Raw genomic sequence first — 12818 nt, 5'->3', positions numbered from 1 at the left:
GGCGCTCGCCCCGGACCCCGAATGAACGTACGACCCTTTGTTTCAAGTGGACTCTTCCCGCAGGAATAGCTGACCTCGTTTCGTGGGTTCGAGTGTGATTTTTTTTTGTGTAGCAGAGGGCTGTGGTGTTTGAAAAATGTCCTTCAAGCCGGTCGTGATTTGGATGGTTGAAAGTAGTGAAAGCGCACAATAAAGACGAAGACGGAGAGGCAAACAGGACGAGCGCTGACTATCAACTGAATATTTTATTGGAAAAAACAGAAATTCAGCAAAATAAAACCAGCAAAAGGCACAAATACTACAAATGTGACTAATCATCAATGACTCGGCCACCACACGTGTCAATAAAGTCCACTACCTTTTTGTGAAGGAAAAGATGGTGGTGTCGGACTAGAGCGTATCGGAAGCAGTCGCTCGTCGCAAAGTGATGTTGTTCCGTTTTATATAGAGCTCAAATAAACGCCACATGGATTACCTTTCATCGTAAGTACGTAAGTCTCATTACTTGAGCCGACTCTTCTCGAAGAGGCGGCGGGGATCAAAACATAAACACGGTCACGTGCACCGAGCTGGATCCGACCTTCGTGCGGGAAAGCGACCTTGCAGGCGCCGAGTTTCGGGCGGATCATGTTTCTCGCCTTGCGTTTGCGAAGGATACATCCTACACTAAAATAGAGCGAACTGAGGAGGTCCCTTGACCATTGAACATTATGTGTAGCCACTGGGTACAGCATAAGCGGGTTGTTTTGTAACGCGAGCGATGTTTTAAAACATGTTTCCAAAAGTCTGGGAAGCAGACGACACGGAGGACGATCGCGTTGCTCGCGTCTGTGGCGCTCGCGGAGTGACACGCGACCGGCACATCCGGGCACTTCGGACGAGACAACAAAGCGGAGCTACGGCTTTTTGACTGGCGGTGAACGTGAATTCTGAGTATGAACTCTGAGAATCAATAGACCGATCTTACTACGTGTTCCACGCATGCGTGACACCGCCATAACTGTAAAAAAATTGGGTTGTGTGTATGTTTATACAGCTTAGAACTTGGTCTGCCTCACAGGGGCGACGGGTCTCCCAGCTGTAGATGAGAAATTTAGCCAGTGCGGTACAACCGCTAGCCTGGGGTCTTTAACGAGCATCACGCAGTAGTGATACACGACCGCACACCGTTACGATGCTCATCCAGATCGAAACGGGCAGGGGTGGGGCTCGAACCCAGGGCCCGTTTGCTCATCTTGCGGCTGCGGACGCGGCCGCGGCCAGGAGGGATTTTTACGTCACGTGACCAGCTCCATGGGGACAAGGAAGTACCTAGCGAAACACCTAACCTGACTTTGGATCAAGAAATGGAATTAATTATAATTAATTCCATTTGTTAATCCAAAGTCAGGTTAGGTGTTTGCATGAGAGAGAGGGTTTGCGATGGTCGATGCCTGATTCATTTTTGCATTTGGTCGTGATCGTCTGCTATTCTACTAAACTTCAACAAGTAATGTGTTAATATTAGAAAACGATTGTCACAACAAAATGTAAAGAGTATAAATATACTTTTTATCTCATTCCATGCAAGTAAAAGTATGATCTCTTTTAGTTCAGTTCTACTACTTTCTCAGACGTTTGACCTGCTGCCTTGCCTGTAGGATTTCGCTCAATCAATGTATCCACAGCTGCTAGTCTTTTTTTTTCTTGCTTGTTTTATTTTTTTTAATTGCTACAACTGCAGTTTTTATTAGTCCTAAATAGGCGTCTCTTGTTATTGAAAGGAATCGTAGCAAGAGCGTTATTTGAAAACAGATAAAATTGTAAACGCTGGGGAAAGGATGCTTGTTTTGGCTCCGCTTGTGTGAAAGCCATGCTGATGCTGTTAGCTTGGTTTCCTTTTAATGAACATTACGAAATGATTGCATTAGCGCGTTAACTTGCGTCGATCTTTTTTTCTTCTTCCCGGTGTTTCGATTGAACAGGTGGGACTAACAGTAAAAGCGTGTGAGGCGCAGTAGTGCAAGTGGATGATTTCCAAAAAAGGATCACAGTTCAAAAGTAAGACACGCGCAAAATACAAAAAAAAAGAAAAAAGAAGCCCCTAGCGCGATTTGAACCCGGAACGTTCACGCCGCGACGACAAGTACCGACGCTTTAACCTCTCGACCACAACAGAAGGCGCGAGGCGCGGTGCCGGCGGAGGTATATAAAAATACTGCTACCGCTTTTATCTCGTGTGGTTTTTTCTTTATTTTGGCTCCTATTTGCCCTCCCTGGCCGTAACGTTACCTGCCGCTCCTACAGTATAAAGGGGCGGTCAATTAGATTCCAGTTGAATGTCCCTCCAATCAGTTTCTGCGAGCGAAATTAGGCTTTTGTGCTTGAAGCGATGCGGATCTCTCCGCCATTAGGCAGGGACGCTAGGTACTTCCTTGTCCCCATGGAGCTGGTCACGTGACGTAAAAATCCCTCCTGGCCGCGGCCGCGTCCGCAGCCGCAAGATGAGCAAACCGGCCCAGGATCCCTGGGTTCTGCAGCGCGAGCTTTCGCTCCACGTGCTCCGAGCTGGTGTGCGCTAGACCACTCGGTTTTTTTTTCTTTTTTTTTTTTTGTCCCAAAAGATTTTTTTAAATAAAAGTATGTCTATCTACAAAGTTTTAAAATGATCACATTGGTTGCCATACACTTATCATGTCAGTGAGCACTGTTTGACAGGCGAGGACCGCGATTCACCCACATATTCAAAATGTATCTCGCTCAATCATTTCTCTGTAGCGTTACATGCACCCCATGCAGCCACTCGCGCAGTGGCCTGGGAATCCTTGTTTATCACTGAGCCTTTAGAGCGCGGTTATGCATACGCGTTCCAAATAGCGACCAACATTCAAGCCCTTGTTGTTCCGTCGCCTCAAGAAGGCTGCTCACATACAGAAAGCCGTCGCAGAAGTGTTGCCAGGCGGGCTTGGATCCCTCTCGGACCTCCAAGGGATCCGTCCTCGACCGCCACAGCGCATATCGACCGAGGAGTGCTAGCTGCTCCCATGCCCTACTCTGTGCACTGTCGCCGAAAAGCAGAAACTTCGCGCTCTTCCACTCTACGTAAAGATCTATCTGCAGCACTGCTCGAAGCTCTGCCCAAAAAAGCTCCGCATTCGTACAGTACAAAAACACATGTTCAAGTGTTTCGGGAAACGGACACAACGCACAATTTGTTGACCACGGTTCAAAGAAACCTTTTTTAACCAGCCACGTCTTGACCGGCAGTACTTCGAAATGGAAGCGTAGGAAAAAATTCTTGACTGTCGTTCTGACAGGGTATCTACGTAAGCGACGAAATACATCCAATTTATCCACACTTCCTGGAAAGCTGCGATAGAGTGGGGGCGGTATGAGCAAATCAACTGTGGCCCAGTATAGAGATTTCTTTTTAACTTTCTGCAGGTACTCGTCGGAAAAGCGGGCTCGGAAAAATTCCTTCGCCGCTGCTGTTTCCTGGTAAAACTTCAGAGCACGTGCCCGGAAGTCCCCAGTGTCCCCCTCGGGCCACTGCCCCAAAAAGCTTTCTCCCAGCTCCTTAAACGCAGAAATCACGAGAGGATTGCCTTGATCGCGGAAAAATAGGAAACGCTGTACTTTCAGCTTAAGTTCTACGTTTACAAGACCCAACCCTCCTTTCTTCTGGCTTACAAATAGGTTGTCACGCCTCATACGTTCAACACACGAGTCCCAGATAAACGTTGCGAAAAATCGATGCACCTTCGCCACGTCACTTTGGGAGCACGGCAACACTTGTGCTGCGTACCAAACGGTCGGGAAAAAAACAGAGTTACAAATAAATGCGCGATTGAACAAAGAGAGTTCCCTGGCATGCCAGTCAAGCACCTTACTTGGAGGCGATTAATGTCCAAACCACCGCATCGGCCACTCAGTTTCTCTGCGGTCAAACTGAGCCCTAGGTAGTTCGAAACGCTCGTCGTCCAGGTGACACCGAGGAACTGCTCCGGTTTCAAGTCCCAGTCTCCAAGCCAGGCTCCGACAGATTTGTCTGTGTTAATCGCCGCACCCGAGACACTGCAAAAGTCTGCGATGTGTTGGGTTACAGCGCGCACTTGCGTCCTTGACGAGCACAACGCCGTGACGTCATCTGCGTAGGCGAGCATTTTAAGCGTACCCGACGCTAGGGACAGCCCACGAATGCTCGCGTCACCGATAATGGCCCTGCACAACGGTTCTAGGTACAATGCGAACAGAATAGGCATCGGGCAGCCTTGTCGCACGGATCGGGTAACTGCAATGGGAGCCGTCCTGTTGCCGTTGACCAGGAGCCGCGTCGTGATGTCACGGTAGCACAGCTGCACATATCGCAGCAGTCGCACCCCGATCCCACACTCCTCCATGAGCCGGAAGAGGAACGAATGGCGAACCCGGTCGAAGGCTTTGCTCAGATCTACCTGAAGCACTGCCACTGGACGCTTCAACACCTGCGCTGCCTCGCACACGATTCGCATCGCGTGCAGGTTGGTGCTGATGGTCCGTCCCTTGATGCCGTATGACTGATGCTCTCCGACGACGTCCCGTAGACCCCACTCCAGCCGCTTTGCCAGAATCTTGGCTAGGATTTTATAGTCGCTTGTTAGCAGACTGATGGGCCGGAAGTGGTCGACCCGCCATAACTGTAGTTCACAAGAGGTAGGCACCCTTGCACAAGACAGCTCGTGCCGTCTCGTGCTCTGTTTGCGCAGACCCCTAGCGTGGTTGTCGCGCATGCAGAAAGACTACAGTTCCCACGATGCATGGCGACAGCGGTGGCGTACTCAAACTATACTCTGTTTCACCTTATGTTGTACCGCAGCGAAGGCTCGAAGCGCGAGCTCATAGCGTTGGCAGTCGCTCTTAATACACGAGAGCTTGTGCCACCGAGACGTGTCCTAAGCAAGGAGCTCGCGCTTGTAGCCTTTCCTGCGGTATATCATAAGGTGAAACAGAGTATAGCTGGTGAGATCGGTCTATTGGAAAGGCATAATTGCAGCGCTGGTCGAAGACCTGAATGCTGATTCTTCCCGAGGTAATGCCACGGCACAAAAATCGCAGGGTATTAACGTTCTCTCGCTTACTCCTTTTATTTCCATTAAAACTATAATCTGATAAATGCTTGACTAAGGGAATGGAGGACGCACACACCGTAGATGAGTCCCTGTTGACAAAAAGGTTCTTTCTTGGTATATTATCTTTTTTACGTGGTGCTTAGGAATTCATCGCTCGACAGCTGGTGGAAAGACAGGCCAGGAGTCTTCCATGATGTTGACGTGCAATTCGGCACACAACAGTACAGCATTGGGCCGCAAGAAACAGACACCTTTGAGCAGCAAGGTTAGCGGGCCGAACAGGGAGAATACTAGCTTGCCAGCGCCCCCATGCAGAAAGACGCACATGCTTTCTCTTGGGATGGAAAAGGCCCGTTTGAAAAAGAAGCGCGCGAATCCAGTCCGGCCGTGGTGTAAATGCATTATAAGTCTAAATAAAAGAAAGGCAGTTGTTGAAACTGAAATAATTTTAAGAGAGTAGCGCGTTTATATTAAACGTTTTGTTCACATTATTTAATACCATCAGACGCATTTCTTGCTCTGGGGTGTATTTATTTTATTTAGGCGCTTTAAGCTGATGAGGATAATCACCCAGAATACCTGATAATGCGCTGAGTAGGATTAACGGCGCCGCTATAATCTGGTCAACGGGAGTTTAAGAGATGTTGGCTTTTTTCGCTGGGTCCAGAAATTGGCTTGGCGAAGCAACCGATGCTTTCTGAATGGGTGATAGAACTGCCGATATTCCCACAAATGGCGTTAACATTGTCCTTTCCAGTCGAGTTAATTATTAGCACGGCGCATCTGCTTGGTTCGGTCAGCACCGCCGCTGATCTTCGGTATGGGATGAACGGTGTTGTCGATCCGCGCAACAGGATAGGCCATCATATCTTGAATCGGGTCTGTATCGCTGTTGATGCGTACCACCGGATTATTTGCGTCACTTACGTGCTCGATCGGATCTGTAGGACTACAGATCGACCTAATTGGGTTTGTAGTAGGTTCGATTTGCTCGATGTGATTGCCGGTGACTGAGTGTGCGTTGCTTGTGAGCGGCCGAATTGGATCGATGGCGTTACTAATCTTCTGCGTTGGATTTGAGTTTGATGCTACCGACTGAATTGAGTTGGTGGTGCCACCGACCCCTGCAGTCTTCTTGAGCTGGTCAGGCCACTTTCTCATGTTGCGGAAGACGTCGCGGGTTTTGGGAAATATAAATGCACTGTACCAAATGTCGGGGGTATAAATAGGCAATCACGAAGTGTCTCCATGAGGTTGAAGAACGCTCTTTTTCTTCTTTCCTTGGATGGTGAGGAAGGGAACTGAGGCAACAACAAATCAGTCGTTAGTTGTCTAGAGAACAGGAGTTTATTTATAGCCTAGTTACACTAGCGCTCTTAACTGTCATTAATCCAATGATAGTTGAATTAATCGCGATCGGCCGGAGTTGCACGGCGGCGCCAACTATAATTAAGCCGCTTATTGAGTTTAATTGAGCCTGGCCTACCTCAGTTATACTCTATTTCCCCTTATCATGAACCGCAGTGAAAGCTAGAAGCGCGAGCTTCTTGCTCTTGGGCACATCTCAACGACACAAGGTCTCGTGCATTAAAAGCAGCCGCCAACGCTCCGAGCTCGCGCTTCTAGCCTTCGCAGAGTTTTAAGGTAAGGTGAGACGGAGCATAACTAGAGTGCACTCTATAGCATAACTTTTAGGGGTCCATCCGTGGTATCGCCGCCCATGGCCAGCGCACGGTCCATGGTCCATCCGTGGTACCGCATCGCCGCCCATGGCCAGCGCCAGCGAAGCACTTTATCTAGGAAGTATCACAGCAGCAAATATTGTTGGAAGAGACATGATTAGGGGCCAGAGCTGCGGCTAGAATGATCAAGGCACGTCGCGAAAGCCCAAGCTCGGCGGGGGCGGCTATTATAATATTGGTGACGATAAGACTTTCGTTGTATCTCTTTTGCTTGAATTCGAGCGAAACATCCTAAAGGCCGGTTCACACATACAGCGGAGTGCTCAGTTAGCGCTTCATGAGCGCTGGAAGCAGCGCTCATATGGCACCGACTTCCGCGTGACGAGCGCTCGGTTAGCGCCTTAGAAGCGCTCCTTTAAACGCTCAGTTAGCGCTTCAGAAGCGCGTCGATAGGCGCTCGGTTAGCGCTTCCGCAGCGCAGCGCTCTCATGCTGCTTGCGCTAAAGCTTGCGCCGTGCTTGCTGCTGCGGAATAGCACGTGCACGGCGATTCCGTTGTTGTTTTTCCTTTGGCATTGAAAGAAGAGATAGTAAAAGAGCTGCTCTCCAAGAAAAGAGTTGGGCAGGCGATCCAGAGTCATGGACTCTTAGCGACCTATTGATTGGGTACGACCTCATCGCTTTTTATTCGATATGCATGACCCTGGTTTCAAAGACACGCGGGTAAAAAATAATCACCTTCAAAACAGCTCTCCCTGAGCCTGCGAACAAGGTTCGCCGAATACCCGACGGTATCTTGGTGGCATGAGAATTCGCGCACCCAGAAGGCTCTTCTGGGCGTTAAGTCGTCCACACAGATATGCACTAATTACGTATGTAAGAGCATCTGTCGCGTTTCTATTTCAGCGTCCCATATGTCCCTGTTGATGCACACCCAACCACAGGAACCGGGACCGCAGTGCACGCGCTAATCCGCAACAATAAACGCCGTACAACAAGCGCTAACAAGGCGCTATTAAAGCACCAACAAAGTGCTAAAAAAGCGCTAATCACGCGCTATATTAGAACTAAGTCACGCGCTAGGAAGCGCCACATGAGCCCTTTTTGGAGCGCTCATGTGGCGGAGTGCTAACTTAGCGCTTCGCTGTATGTGTGAACAGGCCTTAACTGTCGTATCTTTAAAAAAAAATGTGTTCTATTTTGTTTAAAGCGTTTATAATGAAATAAAAGGGTGCACATAATTATTTCGTATCGCTATTTAATCAAAGATAATGTGACATCCGTTTTGGTTTTATTTCGATGTCAACTGTGTCCCTTGACACACATCTCAACAGGAGTTGTTAGGCCTATGTACCGTGTAGCAGCGGACAACTTAGGTGAGCTCTATGACAGTTGGGAGATGTCAACGATCGTTGGCCTAATGACAGTTAAGAGCGCTAGTGTTACTAGGGTATTAGTTTGCCAGAGTACGGCGAGCTTGTTATGAACTGTAGATGAGAAATGTAGCCAGTGCAGTACGCAGCTAGACTGATGTCCTTAACGTACACCACGCAGCAGTGATACACGACCGCACGCCGCCGCGAAGCTCATTCAGGGTCTCTAATTTGGACACTTGGTAAAAAAGTCAGCGAGAGGAATTCGACCGTCATGACTGGACGGTACCAAGGTCAAGCGTGGCGCCGGCCAATCACAGCAGCCGAATCCCTTGCTGACGTTTACGCCAATGTCCAGACTAGATCCCTGGATCGAAACGTGCAGGATCCCAGGGTTCCGCAGTGCGAGAATTTTCTCCATGTGCTCTGACCCGTGGTGCGTTAACGCAATCAACCACCGCGATCCCCCAAGAAGGTAGCAAACGTATTATTTAACTTCAGTACAACTTTCTCCGGCAATGACGATAAAGCTATCAGTACCCGTGCGCAAGCGCACCTCGCGCGTTGAATAAAGCTGCGCACGCGCGCGGTCTTAGAAAAAAAAAAAAAAAGATGTAATTGTATTGTACGTACCTTTAGACTGCCTCAATGGACGATTTGTCTCTCAGCTGTAGATGAGAAATTTAGACAGTGCAGTACAACCGCTAACCTGGGGCCTTTAAAGTGCACCATGCAGTAGTGATGCATGACCGCACGCCGGTATTATGCATGGTAATCCAGATCGCAGCGGGCAGGGGTGGGGATTGAACCCATGAAATCCCTGGGCTGTGCAGCGCGAGCTTTCGCTCCACACCGATTCCCCTCGCGTGATTTTCGCTTCGGAAACGCTCGTTCTCGTGTATACTCTGTTTCACCTGATGTTGTACAGCAGCTGAGGCTACAAGCACGAGCTCCTTGCTCTGGGGCACATCTCGGCGGCACGAGCTCTCGTGCATTAGGGGCAGCTGCCAACGCTATGAGCTCGCGCTTCTAGCCTTCGCTGCGGTACAACATAAGGTGAAACAGAGTATAGCTGTGCTCGCTCGCGCTTCACCTTTGCTGCAGCTTACACCACGTTGCTGTTGCCCCGTGAGCGTCGCACGCTCAGCATTCCACGAGGCAACGACGACGGCAATAGCAACACTCCTCGCACGTTAGCATGAACCAACGTTATTAGATTAGCTCAGTTACGGAACTGCTCATAGACGCTGCTCGCACGAACAGTACTCCCCCTCACTCACCACGACTCGCCAAGCGTCGCTCGACGCGCCGTCGGACAGCTGCTTTGGTACCTGCAGTGTATTCTGTGGGAATCGGGCACGGTGAAATTGGGTCGGGATCGCTGGGATCGCTACGTACGTTTCGAAGCACGGCGTCTAGATGGCGCTTCATCTCTGCTCTTTGGCTAGGTGGCGTAAGCTACCGCCCAATCCAAAGGACTCAGCCGTATTCATCCATCCATCCATCCTTGGAACGCACAGTTATGAAGCGAAAGTCTAGATGGCGCTTCGAACGACACTTGGCGGATTGAAGTGAGTGAGGGGGGGTACCCCCTTCCGCTTGAGTTCCACAACTGAGGTAATCTAGTAACGGTGGCATGAACTGCTAACGGTTTTCATCGCGTGTTTTCTAACCAACTTTAGCGGCTTCGTCTTTACACCGACAGGCGCTGTGAATCATTGCTTCGCTCGAGAAGGCTGGCGAGCGAACCTGCCGCCACGTCTTTCACTTGTAGCCCGTCGCTGGGGTCGCCAGTTGTCACTGAGCAGACGTGAACGACAGGGAGAGTTTTCAGCTGTCCAGCTTTTATAGCGCCAGCATCCTACCTTTGCTAACACTTCAGCGTTTTATGGACTTCGAGCTAGCGCGCAGCCAGAGCAGGACGGAAAGCAACGGACGCGCGCTGGATATGTCGGGCATCGGAAGGAGACGCCCTGCCATTTTTATCCTCTGAGTGACTGGGCGGAGCTCAGGTTTGTCTTCTTTTTGCACTAAGGTTGCGACGATGTCAAAACGCCGAGCTATGATTGGTCCTAATTGGAAGGATAGTGGGTAGACTCCAAGGCAGTTATACCATTGAGGTCTTCTCTCTCTTCTTAGAATCGGAGCCAATCAGAGCGTGGTGTTTTGATGTCACTGCAACTTCTGCGCAAAGAGCAGACCAACTTGCGCTCCGCTGAAGGTGGGACAAACGAAAAACTCCTCTGCAGTTCTCATCCTGTGGGGGACTAGTGCCAAGTGTGTTATGTGTTGAGCACCACCGCATCTAGAGTAGAGATATAAAGAAACGTACGAATAGACAAATATATATATATATTACAGGTAGTAGGTTCTTTAATTATTTGTGAACCGGAAGGGAGCGAAAGTCTGTGGTTAGATTATCCATCAGACGTAAACAAAACAAAACAATGCAAACACAAAACGTGTACAGACTTTAGTCAGAGGTGAGCTAAGAGCTGTTTTCTATTATTCATTCGTGTGCGTCGTTACTCGTAAGACCGTTATGCGCTTGAAGATCACGGGAATACGAGCCAAGCTAAAAACCAATCGCGTCAGGAGCTCGACGCAGGTTTCGCATCACGGAAGCTTTTGTCTGAATGGAGACTCATCATTCTCAGGGCCGGCTCAATGCGGCGCAAGATTGAAATCGGATCCAACGTGAAGGCGGAGAAAAGCTTTCGAAACATCTCATCGGCGCGCTCTTATTAGGACCTCTGCTCTCGGCGACTCCGTCAACGGTGAGACGACGAACAAACCCGGGAACCTCGCATTGCCTCCGTGCGATCGGAAGGCTCTCCTCTCTGAAAGGCCTTTCATTCCGCCGAAATTTGTCGACAGCCAAGACACGCGGCCCTGGCTCTCGATTCCGATGTTTTCGCCGAGAAGAACGCTGCGATACGCAAGGTGGAACTTGGATTGGTTCGGAGCAAGAGCTGAACTCTATAGATCTGCTCCGTTCTGATTGGCCAGGAATCTCCTCCTGGCCTTCCGCGAAATTGCTTTCGTCCAGTGCCGCGGAGATGGGACGAGGACGTAGACGGGACGGGCCTTCTCTTTTGATAACCGACCGTGTGCAACCGTTTCTTCATTTCTAGCGATTTATTGTCCTCCTCTGATTCGGAGGTGACGGGGACTTTGACGAGAATGTGGAGTATGCCGAGGTGCACGAATGCCCCCATCTCTATAATAGGCGCGCTATCGTTGATTTCTCTACGAGCTGGGTCTGTCGGTGTATGCTCCTGCGTACTTTCGCTGCAGGGTGATGAGCCCCACTGTTTTTGGCTTTGTGGAGACTCGATTATAGTACAACTCAATGGGGTGGATGTTAGAACAAGAAGCGTGCCCGTAGGAAGTAGGTCGAATGAAGAGGTCTTGTTTCACGTCTCGTTTCACGATCGCAACTACACAGCTTTAGATCGAGATTTGCAAAGAAACAGTTGAAAGTAGGGTCTGCCTTTGAAGTATGTCGGTACTAACGCACGTTGTAGTTAGAAATAAAAAAAAAAGTGTCAACATTGCGGTTTTGTTTTGTACGTTTGCTGAGGTTTTTTGTTTCGTTTTTATAAACAGTGAAATACCAAGTTTTTTGGCGCACGTAACCGCATTATACGAAATTCGAGGTTGACCTCTTAATTGGGCGGATTATTTTACATTCGCTTTCAGACTAGATATGGAACGTATCGTCAATGAACGTTAAGTAATTTGAGTTGAAGGGTCTTCTTCTCCCACACCAGTATGACTTCAGGACGGGGCGCACTTGTGATCTGGCAGTCGCGTATAGATGTGAAGAGTATAATTGTGAACGGTCTCACAGCCGAGTTCAACATCGCCGTCTAAACGGGCTTTTGTACGAACCTAAAGTGATCGACCCACATCTCTTAACTGTCTCAAGTAATGATCCAATAAGGGGACGATATGCTTTTGTTTGTTCATTGTTTCCAGAAGACCATGAGGAGTGCTTTTCCCACACAGCACACGAAGCCAAAACATTCACACCATCGATAACGAAACCATCAGCCAGAGGCTAATATCACCTGCTCTTAGCTTCAGAAAGCACTTTCACAATACCAGACTAGTAAGGTGCTCATTAAAAGTAATTATCAATAACTTTTCAGAGCAATTTTGTATTAATTTGATTACCTTTCTTAGGTAGTAATCACAAGTCTAGTTGGATTACTTCTTAGAGTAATAAAATTACACGTAACCTTTAGTATTTTCCCCTCCCCTTCCTAATGGAGCCCCTGGTTTCCACAACGCCCCTACCAAGAAATCCTCGAACCAAGTTTCTGACAGTGGTTCGGTCTACCAAAAATGTTGACTTGAGAAGACGAGTACCTCATCATCCGGGGATTCTAATCCAATATTGGAGATTACGAAATGCCCGTTTTCAAACCGGCAGATAGCTAGGCCGTTTTCAAAATCTGAAGTAATCTGAAAAGTAACGATTACTTTTCCAAGTAAAGGTAAATTACTTTTCTTCTCAAGTAATCGAGTAATCTAAGTGAATACATTTTCATCGAGAGTAATCTTAACTGGAATCGATTCACTCTTTTTGAGTGATCTGTACGGGCCCGCACCGCACGACCGAGGACGCTGACTCGGCCCTTGCAAAGACTTTGACCTCGTGTCGCTAGCACT

The sequence above is a fragment of the Ixodes scapularis genome, unplaced genomic scaffold (assembly GCF_016920785.2).
Source record: "Ixodes scapularis isolate PalLabHiFi unplaced genomic scaffold, ASM1692078v2 PGA_scaffold2__306_contigs__length_199485367, whole genome shotgun sequence".
NCBI lineage: Eukaryota > Metazoa > Arthropoda > Arachnida > Ixodida > Ixodidae > Ixodes > Ixodes scapularis.
This window is presented reverse-complemented; position numbering follows the sequence as displayed.